Source organism: Acomys russatus, chromosome 26, assembly GCF_903995435.1.
Source record: "Acomys russatus chromosome 26, mAcoRus1.1, whole genome shotgun sequence".
In the NCBI taxonomy this organism is placed as follows: domain Eukaryota; kingdom Metazoa; phylum Chordata; class Mammalia; order Rodentia; family Muridae; genus Acomys; species Acomys russatus.
Window position 1 is genome coordinate 24,461,183 of NC_067162.1, and position 11,254 is coordinate 24,472,436.

Consider the following 11,254-nt stretch of genomic DNA (forward strand, 5'->3'; position numbering starts at 1 on the left):
CCCATTCTGTATGCTTCATCTTTGTCTGATGACAGTGTCTTTTGCTGTGCATAAAATTTTCAGTTTCATGAGGTCCCATTTATTAATTGTTGATTTTAGTACCTGTACTAATGGTGTTCTGTTTACAAAGTGTTTTTCAGTGTCAAGGTTTTGGATTGCTGTAAACTGTTTTTTACCTTGAGGTATGTATCTCTCATCCTTGCATCCCATGTGTGTCTACATTCTTCAAGACTTCTATCATGAAAAGATGTTTGATTTAGTCAAAAAGCCATTTCTGTTTCTAATGAGATGATCATGCATTTTTTTGTGTTTCAGTTTGTTTATAAGGTAGCTTGCAATTATTGCTATATATATGTTGATCAACTCTGGGGTCTCTGGGGTGAAGTCTACTTTATCATGGTTAATGATTTTTTTTAATGTGTTCTTATTTATTTTACTGAGAATATTTGCATGTATGTTTATAAGTGAAATTCATCTGTAATTCTCTTTCTTTGTTGGATTTTTATGTGGTTAGGCTCAGGGTAACTATGGCCCCATAAATGTATTGAAGAATGTTTCTTTTATTTTTCATGTTATCTTATTTAATTATTTAATTATTTAAAATGACTTTTAAAATAAAATCTTTTTAAGTCCTTTCAGATACATCATTCATGTTTTCATAGATATCTTTAAGAAATTTATTTATTTCCTCCTGAAGGACCTCAATCATTTTCACCAAAGCTACTGTAATGTCTTAGTTTTCTGTATTAACTATGTTAATATATTTAATGCCTACTTTGTCAGGGTTGTTGGGCATTTGTGGAGACATATTGTCTTGGATATTATGGGTTGTGTTTTCATGCTGGTATGTAGGTATCTGAGTTTGGGAAGATTGAAGATTGTAAATCAGGATGCTGATATCTGGTCTTATATTTGTTGGGTGGTTTTTGCTACTTTTTTTGTTTGGTTGGTTTGGTTTTGGGGGGAGCTTGGGGTTTTTTTGTTGTTGCTTTGTTGTTGTTCCTTGGATTCTCCTGCTTCCTCTCCAGTTCTTCAGAGAGTGTGGTAACTATGTGTTGCCTAATGGAAAATCCTTCTGGGATCCTGATAGGTTTGGCAACTATAAGTTCCAGGTAAAATGTGTTTCTAGGTATTCGTAACTGGGCAAATAGGAATGAACTAGAGTTGTGTCCACAGATAGGAGGAAAACAGGCTCTACCACCAGAATAGGCCTAGTTCTCTTAAAATGGAGGCAGAGAGAGAGAGAGGGAAGGCCACAACAGGTAGTCTGCTGTAGAACTGGGTATGACACTGATGGTTTGCATTTAAATGAGAGAGGTGCCAGTGAATATCCAAAGCTTGTCTATCTGCCTCACTCTCCTATTTGCCTCTCTGGCAGCTTGGCTGGCAGAGTCACAGGGAAAATTTGCTGGAGTTGGAGCTGGTTTAACCAGATAAGTGTGGAAGATCTACTTGATCCACTGCAGATGGGAGCAGAGCCTGGCTGGAGGCCACAGCAGGCGATCTGCTGCAGATATGGTGGTAAAATTGGGGGATGGGATTTAGAAGATACAAGGGAGGGCTGAAGACGCTCAGCTAGTGTACCTGACTCCCTGGCCAGGGTACTACACATTTTCTTGATATTAGTGCTATAACTTGTTTATGTTCAAGACATTGGAGAAATGTATGGCTTAATTGTAATTAAGAACAGAAAGCGAGAAAGAAAATTTCTAAGGGAAATTTCTACAAATTAACAAGTTTTGATCCATAGTCAATTTTTGCTATAGCAATTTCTTAAATTGTAAATTAATAAATTTCTCTATATTGGCTTACAGGCTGGCAAAAATTGGTTCTTAACTAGACAGTCATGACAGTAATTGTGAAATTTACTTGGAATTAAATGCAAGCAGAGCCTAAGGTAGGAGGAAACTAGTGGGAATCAAAAGTTTTCAAATGAGACTAAAATATAAAAGCAAAAATAAATAATGATGCATATAGCTTAGATACAAGTATTATTAAGGCATGAAATTATTGACACAACAAAACGAGAATGTGGAAGGCGATGAGGAGACCAGGCCTCAGGTTTTGTGAAGAACATCATCAATAGTGCAACAAGATGCGTATAAGACCCATTTAACTCTTTGTGCAAATAAGTGCAGAGTTCTCTAATGTGAAGGATAAAAATAGATTTATAATATATAAAAAATTAAATATATTCATTTGATTTCTTCTGCCAAATTCTTCTATATTTTCTAAGTCAAAACTTGTACTCCATTCATCTCATCTGTCCTTTGTACTCATAATAAATTTCTTGTGAAGTGTTAATGATAACTGTCATATTGAGATGCACAGACTTATTGCACAACTGTTCACATAATGCTGAGTACTCACAATGGAGAATTGAAGGGTGATTGAGAAAATCATCGCTAATATATTTTTGTGTGTCTGTATAATGATAAGATCTGCGGTCTCACATATATTAAGTAAACACTCTACCGCAAAGCTATATACTCAGCCCCTTATAATACATTATAAGAGCTTTTATTTGTAGGGTTCTGAATATTTAGGATTTTAAATTTATTTTTAAAATTGAAAAAGATTGTGTGCATTGATAATGTGTAACATGAAAAATTTAAGAATATATATTGTATAATGACAAGTTTGGCTAATTAAATATAAATTAACTTAAATCATTATAATTATTTTCTGGTGAGCGTTTTATATCTATTCTTAATTCTTTAAGATATAATATACTGCGTTCTTTTATTTACAAATAATTTATTTTAAAAATGTTTCATATAGTTTTATCCTATTTTGTCCTCCTTTTGTTCCTCACAGCTGCTCTTCTTCCTATACACTCAACCTTATTTCTATCTCTCTCTCTCAAAAACAAAAGCAAAATGGTCACAAAACCAAGGTAAAGAAAAGCACAAACTAGGGAAAATACCCTCCAAAACCAAAACCACACAGTATGAGACAAAATAAAAGATGTAAACTGTTACTTAGCCAAATTCTGTATAATCAAGAATGATAAAACATTTGAAATTTTAAAATAGAGCAATAATGTGATAAGTTATTTACTATATTGTAGAATTTCTAAAGTAAGGTAAACATCCATAAAATTAGTGGAATTGCTTACCCAAGGAAGCTTCGCCTATCCAGAGCTTTTAAAATGGGGGAATATTAATATATATCTAAGAAGACAGAAAAAAGTGCTATAATTTACTCACTTGGTTCCAAGGGCATGCAGAAATATGAAATGGGAAGAGACTATCTGATCAAGAGAGACATACTAACCATGAATTTTTACTTACTAATTTGAATCAAAATCATTTTTTTTTTATGAAAGGAGAATATTCCAAAGGTATCAGGAGCTATGTACATATGACCTACATCTGTTTTTCTTTAATGTCAACAAAACATAAGCACAGGGTATTACCATTACCCAAACACCAGGATTTATGTGAGCTTCATTAGTAGAACTTTCTAGACATACCAGGTGATTTATAAGCTACAGAAAAGCAAAGCTGAGCAAGCGAAGATCTTAAGATAAAAGTGCTCAAGTCTGAATAGCAGACATCACTCTCTGGTTACCGTTGGATCCCTAGGTCTATCTACATAAACGCCACACTTGTGTCCTTATTCCTCTGTACATGAGACCTGATGCTTATTCCTGTCTCCACGTCAGAGAGCAACTAATAGATAATCCGCAATTTAAACACTTAACTTCAAGCTATCTTCCATGTTAGAATTCTGAAACCAACATCCATTTTTTTTTATTATTTTGATTTCTTGATTGCTACTTTACTATTGTCATTCCTTTTTGCCTCCAATGTATAGTTCTCTTATCACAGTGTCCAAGGTGGTCAGACTATAGCTGCATACTTCCATGCCTGGCATGAATCCATGTTTAACACCACATCCCGATTTTAAAGCCCGAATAATATGGTTAAAGAATCACGTTTTAATTAATGTGTTAAAAGCTGGGCCAATTTTTCTTAATATTTAGATACTTTATTTGCTCATAAAATAAAATTTTATCATCTTAGAGTTCTTAATTGAATCCTGGGTAAAGTACTATTATTGGGTTTTTCTTGTAGTAGCATCTGATGTCCATCTGTAACCGTTTCCTCACTTCTTGCTAGGTGGTCACTCCATGGACTATGTTCAGACTAAGGGTTACTCATGAATGATATGCATTGATTATTTAAGATGCATGTAATAGAATATACCTAATTTGTTCACCCCAAAATAAAGAGAATAAAATATATACATTGGTATAGAACAGCTTTTCTCAACCTGTGAATCACAACCTCTTTGACAAATCTGTATCTCAAAAAAAAAAAAATTACATTAAAGTTTTTAACAGTAACAAAATACCAGTTATGAAAGAACAACAAAAAATAATTTTATGGTTGGCGATCACCACAACACGAGGAACTGTATTAACAGTCACAGCATTAGGAAGGTTGAGACCACTGGTAGAGTAATGGTATTTGGCTTCTATATAAACATATTAGAGCTGGCTTCACACTGTTCCTCTGAATTCAATTCTTCAGCTCATGGACAAATGCCAGAAGAATGCCTGTGAGGGAAAAAGGAGTTTTGGAGGTCAGTGGAGCTAAGCGTACAGACTGCCTTTGTTTGTGGTTAACCACATATTGTATTTTTTTTGCTGTTCTGTAACCAGTTTTGTTGAACCTAATAAAGTTTTCATTTTTAGTGATCAAGCTTTGAACTTGTTATGTTTGTTTCCAGCAAACCACAAAACATTGAAGTCAATTCCAGTAGCCCAAGGGGCGTAACATTTTCATGTGCAGACTTATCAGTTGCTTAGTGGGCCAAGGTATTGAGTTACAACCCTAGTATTGCTGCACACTCCTAAGCCTTGCTTGTACCATTATGCAAAAACACTAGGGGAGCATACCATAGTGGATAAGAAAAAGTAAAATAGAATGGGTTTAGCTGCTCCCCATGTCTCTTAAGTTTCCAAAACCAAATCCAATAAAATCATTAGAGTAAACTGTCATGACTGTCAGAAAAATTACTGTTTCGCAAAAGCATTAGTTTGTCTGTTTATTTCATCCTTCTTATAAAACCCTCATTTCTTTCAAGACTTTCTCTTCTCCAAGCAGTACAGTATTTCTCTAAAGAGGTTTATATCTTTAATATTCTTTGGTGCCACGACAAAGTTTGCTTTAGTGACATACACTTGACATAATGCTCACCGAAGAGAAAAGACTCTTGAGGAAGGATTTTGTTTAAGACACAGCTAATATGCTTTTACATAGAAGGTGGACTCAGAATAACATCAGCTCTGAATCAAGCAACTGCAATGTGACATTATGATTAAGGACTTGAACAGACTACATCCTCAGGGATGTTTTGGGGTCTCTTAATAAGCAAAAAATAGAAGAGTACTAGATTTGGGTGAATTATAACTTTAATATGTATATACCACATGATCTATGGAACCAGCACTTCTTGTTTTTCTGTGGTTAACAAGATGCTAGACAAAAACATAAAAAAACCAAAACCCACTGACCATGGTATATGATAAGATGTGGGCACGTATTAAGTCCCAATTTTCTTCCTATTTATTCCAAGTGAGCATTAGCTTAATATCTGACATGAGCTTCCAAAAGTATGTGGTGGAATAAAAGATTTAGGGATTTGTATTGCAGACAGACAGGAGAGAAAAAGATATTCTGTAGGAGTTTTACTTCTTCCTGCCAGAAACAGTGTAACTCCAGTTTCTAAGAGTGACTCTTTATTAACTATAAAGTGGAAGGGTAAGAGAGGAAATAAAACAAACCACACAAAGTCTCCAAAGGAGGCAATAAAATAGAAAGGGTGTACTGGCCAAGAAGAATGACAATTCCAGGAAATTTATTATATGCAATTACCTGTTCACAGCTCACAAACACCAGTCTGAGAGCATCTCCATTTATTCCCTCTTCCTAATGTCAGAACTGTAATTTTCACTTGTCTCCTTGCCTTCTTTCATGAATGACCCTGTTTGCCCAGTTGTTGACTTCCCTCCCCTTGCCATTCCATTAATGGCATTCTGTGGACATCTTGACAGAGGAACCTGGCGTGACTGGAAGGCGAGTAGATTCACTGTGATTTCCAGTATCTTTTAGCAATTTTCACCTCAACCTTCTAGTGACATGACCAGCCAAGGTCAACTCTGATTGCCTAGCTGTAATTGGAGGCACATAGATTTCTGGGGTTTTGCCCTAGTGTTATTATTGAAATTGGATAACTAATTCTGATAGAAGATAGGCCAGTTATTTTCCATAAACAAAGTGCTATTGTTTGAGACACTCTATTCCATTCATAATTAGCTGTAAGAACTTTTAATAATAATTTTTCTACTGTGTTCCAACTTTGTATAGCTTGTGAAAAGATGTTTCACAGTGATGTGCCAATGCGACTACAATGAAGAGAATTCATCTGATTTTAAACATTGCAACATTCTGTTATTTTTTTTCTCCATTTGTGTGATTATGAAAGAAATAAATCCACTCCTCTGTTCTTCATCTTGTACACTAACAATTTGGCCCTGAGAGACTCTCTAACTGTAAAATTTAAATTAACTCAGTAACAGAGACCTTGTAACCCTATTATCGGGCCATACTCCCCAATATTTTTCTGATGAAAACACTTTGAGAATCTATTATGAAGCCTCAAAAGAAATCCCTTGCTGAACATGATCTTGGATATTTGAATATTTCCGTCTTGAGTGCAGTATTGAATTCAGTGGTCTAACCTCATCTTGAGAAAGATGTTAGGGGCTCAGACTGTAGCTCAGTTCAAGAGAGCTGGCCTAGAATCCATAGGGTCTCAGGTTTGATTCCCAGCACTGGAAAAATAAAATAAAACCTCTAATAATGTTTTAATTTGTGAGTCACTGAATAATTTTACATTTGCTTTATTTAGATTAGTTGAATTATATTTATATGTTTTGTGTATGAAATATATGAAAGAAAGAGAGGTGTCTATGTGGAGGCCAGAGGCCGGCTTACAGGAGTCAGGTCTCCTCTACCATTTAGATTACAGTTATGGAATTCAAATTATCAGGGTGGGCAACAAATACCTTTACATACTGAGCCATCCTGCTGGTCCTCAATGGAAGGATGTTAGAATAAAATTGTCTATGATAACAACTCAGCACACATTCCAAAGATTACCTTCTTTGGAAATGGAATATATTTTGAAATCTGTAGCCAAACAGTTTCAAAAACCAACTCCTGAATGGTTAGGCAATTAGTTCAATAAGCTTTAACAAGACTCACAACTCAAACTTTCACATCTCTATAGTATGATCATGAAATCTAACTGTAGGAATAATTAAGAATCACTGGTTTAATCAGATTAACACTCAAACACCTGTGTCAAATACATGTCACATATAAAGACCGCTTAAACCCAAGCTTAAATTACTTGAAAGATTGAACGAGGACCCTGTGAAAGAGGAAACAGAAAGACTGTAAGAGCAAGAAGTGCTGAAGGACACCAATGATACAAGACCTTCCATATGTATTAACTCAGTCTGTGGCAGCATGTATAGGGTCCGCATGGGGCTGGACCTGGCACGGTCCCAGAAAGGAAAGTTTGAGAGGGAAAATGGATACATGCCCCATTCCTTACACAGAAGCCATCTCAGCTATCTCTAATTTCTTTCACTAGGAAGGAGTGGCTTTGACACTGGGTTTCTCTGTGTAGCACCACTGTCTGTCCTGGAACTCACTTTGTAGACCAGGCTGGCCTCAAACCTAGAGATCGACCTCCCTCTGCCTCCCATGTACTGGAATTAAACGTGCGAGACTCTACCATTTCTTGGCCTGCCATCTCCAATTGATATGCTCTCACAGATTGAAAGTTAGATGTCAGTGGATCCTCACTGAGTATACATGCCAATATATATAGTTAATTTTTAAATTTATTCTCTCATATATTACACATTACATATTACCCCAATAGCAGTTTTTTTTTCTCCCTCTTCTCTCAGTTCATCTGTGTCATCTTGATTCACCCCACTCATCTTCCCCCAACCCACCCTTCTGTTTCCCTTCGAAAGGAGCAGGCCTCCCAGGGATATCAAGCAAACATGGTATATCAAGTTGCAGTAAGCACTTCCCTTCATATTAAAGCTGGATGCAGCAACCCAGGAGAAGGAAGAGGCTCCCAAAACTAGGCAAAGGAGTCAGAGACCAGCACTGTTCCTACCTTTAGGGCCACGTCACACACCCAGCAGTACATGGCCAACACAAAACAAACTCAACGGCATTTTTGGAGGGTTTTTTTGTTGTTGTTGTTTGTTTGTTTGTTTGTTTGTTTCTCATAAAGCTTTATTGGGGCTTTACCTTTTATCTACCTATCTATCATCTATCTATCTGTCTGTCTGTCTGTCCATGTATCTATCCATCTATCATTTAACTACCTACCTATATATCTATCATCTATCTCTTTATCTGTCATCTCTATCTATCTATCTTTTATTTAATTATTTATTAACTGATAGCTTTTGGGGGGTATGTATTATGGTTTCTGATTTTGTATTTTTAAGGCATTTCTTTGTGTGTGAAACTGTGTGTCTGTGTCTATATGTCTTTCCTAAGCTTTTTGGTCCTTTTTACATTTGTTTGCTTTCTCATTTTTTTAAAATTTAGTTTAATTCTTTTTTTATGTACATTCCTGTTTGTATCTTAATGAGAGAGAGAGAGAGGAAAAAAGAGGGTAGAATTGTGTCACTGAAGAAGTGAGATGGTTCTGGGAGGAGTTGGTGGTGAGGAAACATAATCAGAATTTATTATATTAAAAGAAACTAATTAAAAAAGAAAATAAAAAAAAAAACCAGGACATAAAGATTGACTAAAGAAATAAACATTTTCATTGTGATGAATTCATAGAAGAAAATAAAGAGCTGAAGCCTACACCTGTAAATCATATATTGTAAAAAAATTAAATTAGTGAACTTTAAATATGGCCCCCTTTATCTGATAAATCTTGACAAGTGGGTAGATATGCTTTTCTAGGAAAATCAACTTGTAAGCCGGATGACTGACAGCTTTTTTTTTTTTTTTTTTCCTGAGCCTTCACTTGGTTTATTGCTTCAGGTATGTGAGCCACTTTAAATTACACATAATGTACAAATGACTAGTATGTCTTTTGGTAGAAACAACTTGAGACCGTTTGTTCTTGTATAATTTACACCAGGTGAGATGAACTGTTTGAGTTTTAACACATTGATGTAATTGTGAAGCATCAAACTGTCAGTTAACACAGTCTCTCCAAATGCTCTCTTTGGAGTCATCTTTCTTGCCTCCACATTCTCAAACTTATCTCTACCTTTCTTTTTTTCTTCTTCTGTATTTAGAGTTTGTTTCTTAGTAGAATCTCATTCAAAAAAAAAAAAAAAAAAAAAAAAAAAAAAAAAAAAGAAAGAAAGAAAGAAAGAAAGAAAGAAAGAAAGAAAAGGAAAAAACTACTCTATGGTGCTTATTTTAATTTTTAGTATTTATTACAATAAAGTTGAGATTTACCACTGCTATAGTTAATTCTGTCTCATAGACTGGTGATATCAAACTTCAAGCACCATAATTTTAACCATTGTTAGACATTTACATTGAAGTCTGCACAAGAATTGATTTCCACTAGGCTTGAATAGGTAGCTAAGAGTTAATAGTATGCTATATGATAAGTGGTTGGAAAGGCTAATTTGATATGAATTTAGCTCAGATCTAAGCTATCATGCTTACATTTACAGTGAAAAAATTACCTTACATATTTTCTGTGAGGGATGAATTGTCTAGCCTGAATGAGGAAGTCCCATATTCAGTTCCCAAGACTGTAGGGACAAATATCAGCGTGATAATTTCAATCTTTTTGACCAACTAAGGAATTTCACATTTTATTCCTTTATATTATATTTACTTGTTTTGTAGACATTGAATGCAGAATACTGCACTCCACAATCTGGGTGAACCACAACCAATCAATTAAAGGTGTGAGTAAAACTAAATATTCATCTGTCTGCATTAAACAAAAGAATATTCTATGTAGTAGGTCTTTGAATGTAATTTCAGCTACAGTTTCTTCCTATGTTTAGCATGATGGACTTTAGACTTGAAATACTGCATCTACTCTTCTCTGACTTTCTAGTCGGCCAACCCACCTGACAATTCTGTTCTTGCCAACTCCTTGAAGTAAACTTTTTTTTTTTTACTATAGTAACACATTCTTGTCTTATTTTTTGATGAACCTTGAATAATACAGTTGCTTACCCCATATTTTACCCACACCTACAATGTGGAAGAATTCTAACTGTTCTATGTTCAATGTTCTATGTCCTTGTCATCCCTTGCCATTATTACTCAGTTTTGTTTCTAATATCATAATTGGAAAAATACATGTAATGATATTACCACTATTGTCTTGAACATGCTAAACATGCAGTAAAATATGCAATCATCTACTTGTATTAAAGAAAAAATTTGCTTGTAGTCATTTTAAAATATTATAACAAGGAGTACTTTATCAAGTCTACTCACTGTGCTACCATATTCATTCATTTAAGGGACTGATCCCACAGTTCGCTTTGTTGTATTGTCTTAAAATCCTCAAAGAAGCATTTTAAGGTAAGAATCTGTTCAATACATTTTATCAACTGAACAACTGTGTTAGAGAGAGTGCTTGTTCTTGTTTTGTATTCATGGAAGATCACGGATTACATGATTCCAACCAAAGTCAAGATAATAACCACAAGAATTGAAATCCAAACATTACCTCCTTCTCTTCAAAGATCATTTCCTGCATTCTCAGTGCCAATCCTCACTCTGTAGTCACATTTTCAATGACCCTGAATTCAGCAACATCCAGTCAACTCTCAAACAATAATATCTAGGAGAATGCTTTTTTTGCTTCTAAGAATAATAAAGGTGTAACCCTTTTTTTTCCTGAACTATTAAGATAGGTTAAAAATAAAGAAATGTTTCCAGGAGAGAAAACATGATGATTAAAGACAAGTTTCAGCTACTAAGTTTGGAAATTTTAAAAAATACTTTATTAATTTATTCATATTACGTATCAGTTGTTAGCCCATCCGTTGTATCCTCCCATTCCTCCCTCCCTCCCGCTTTCTCTCTACTCCCCTTCCCTATGACTGTGACTGAGGGGGACCTTCTCCCCCTGTATATGCTCTTTGGGTATCAAGTCTCTTCTTGGTAGGCTGCTCTCCTTCCTCTGAGTGCCACCAGGCCTCCCCATCAAG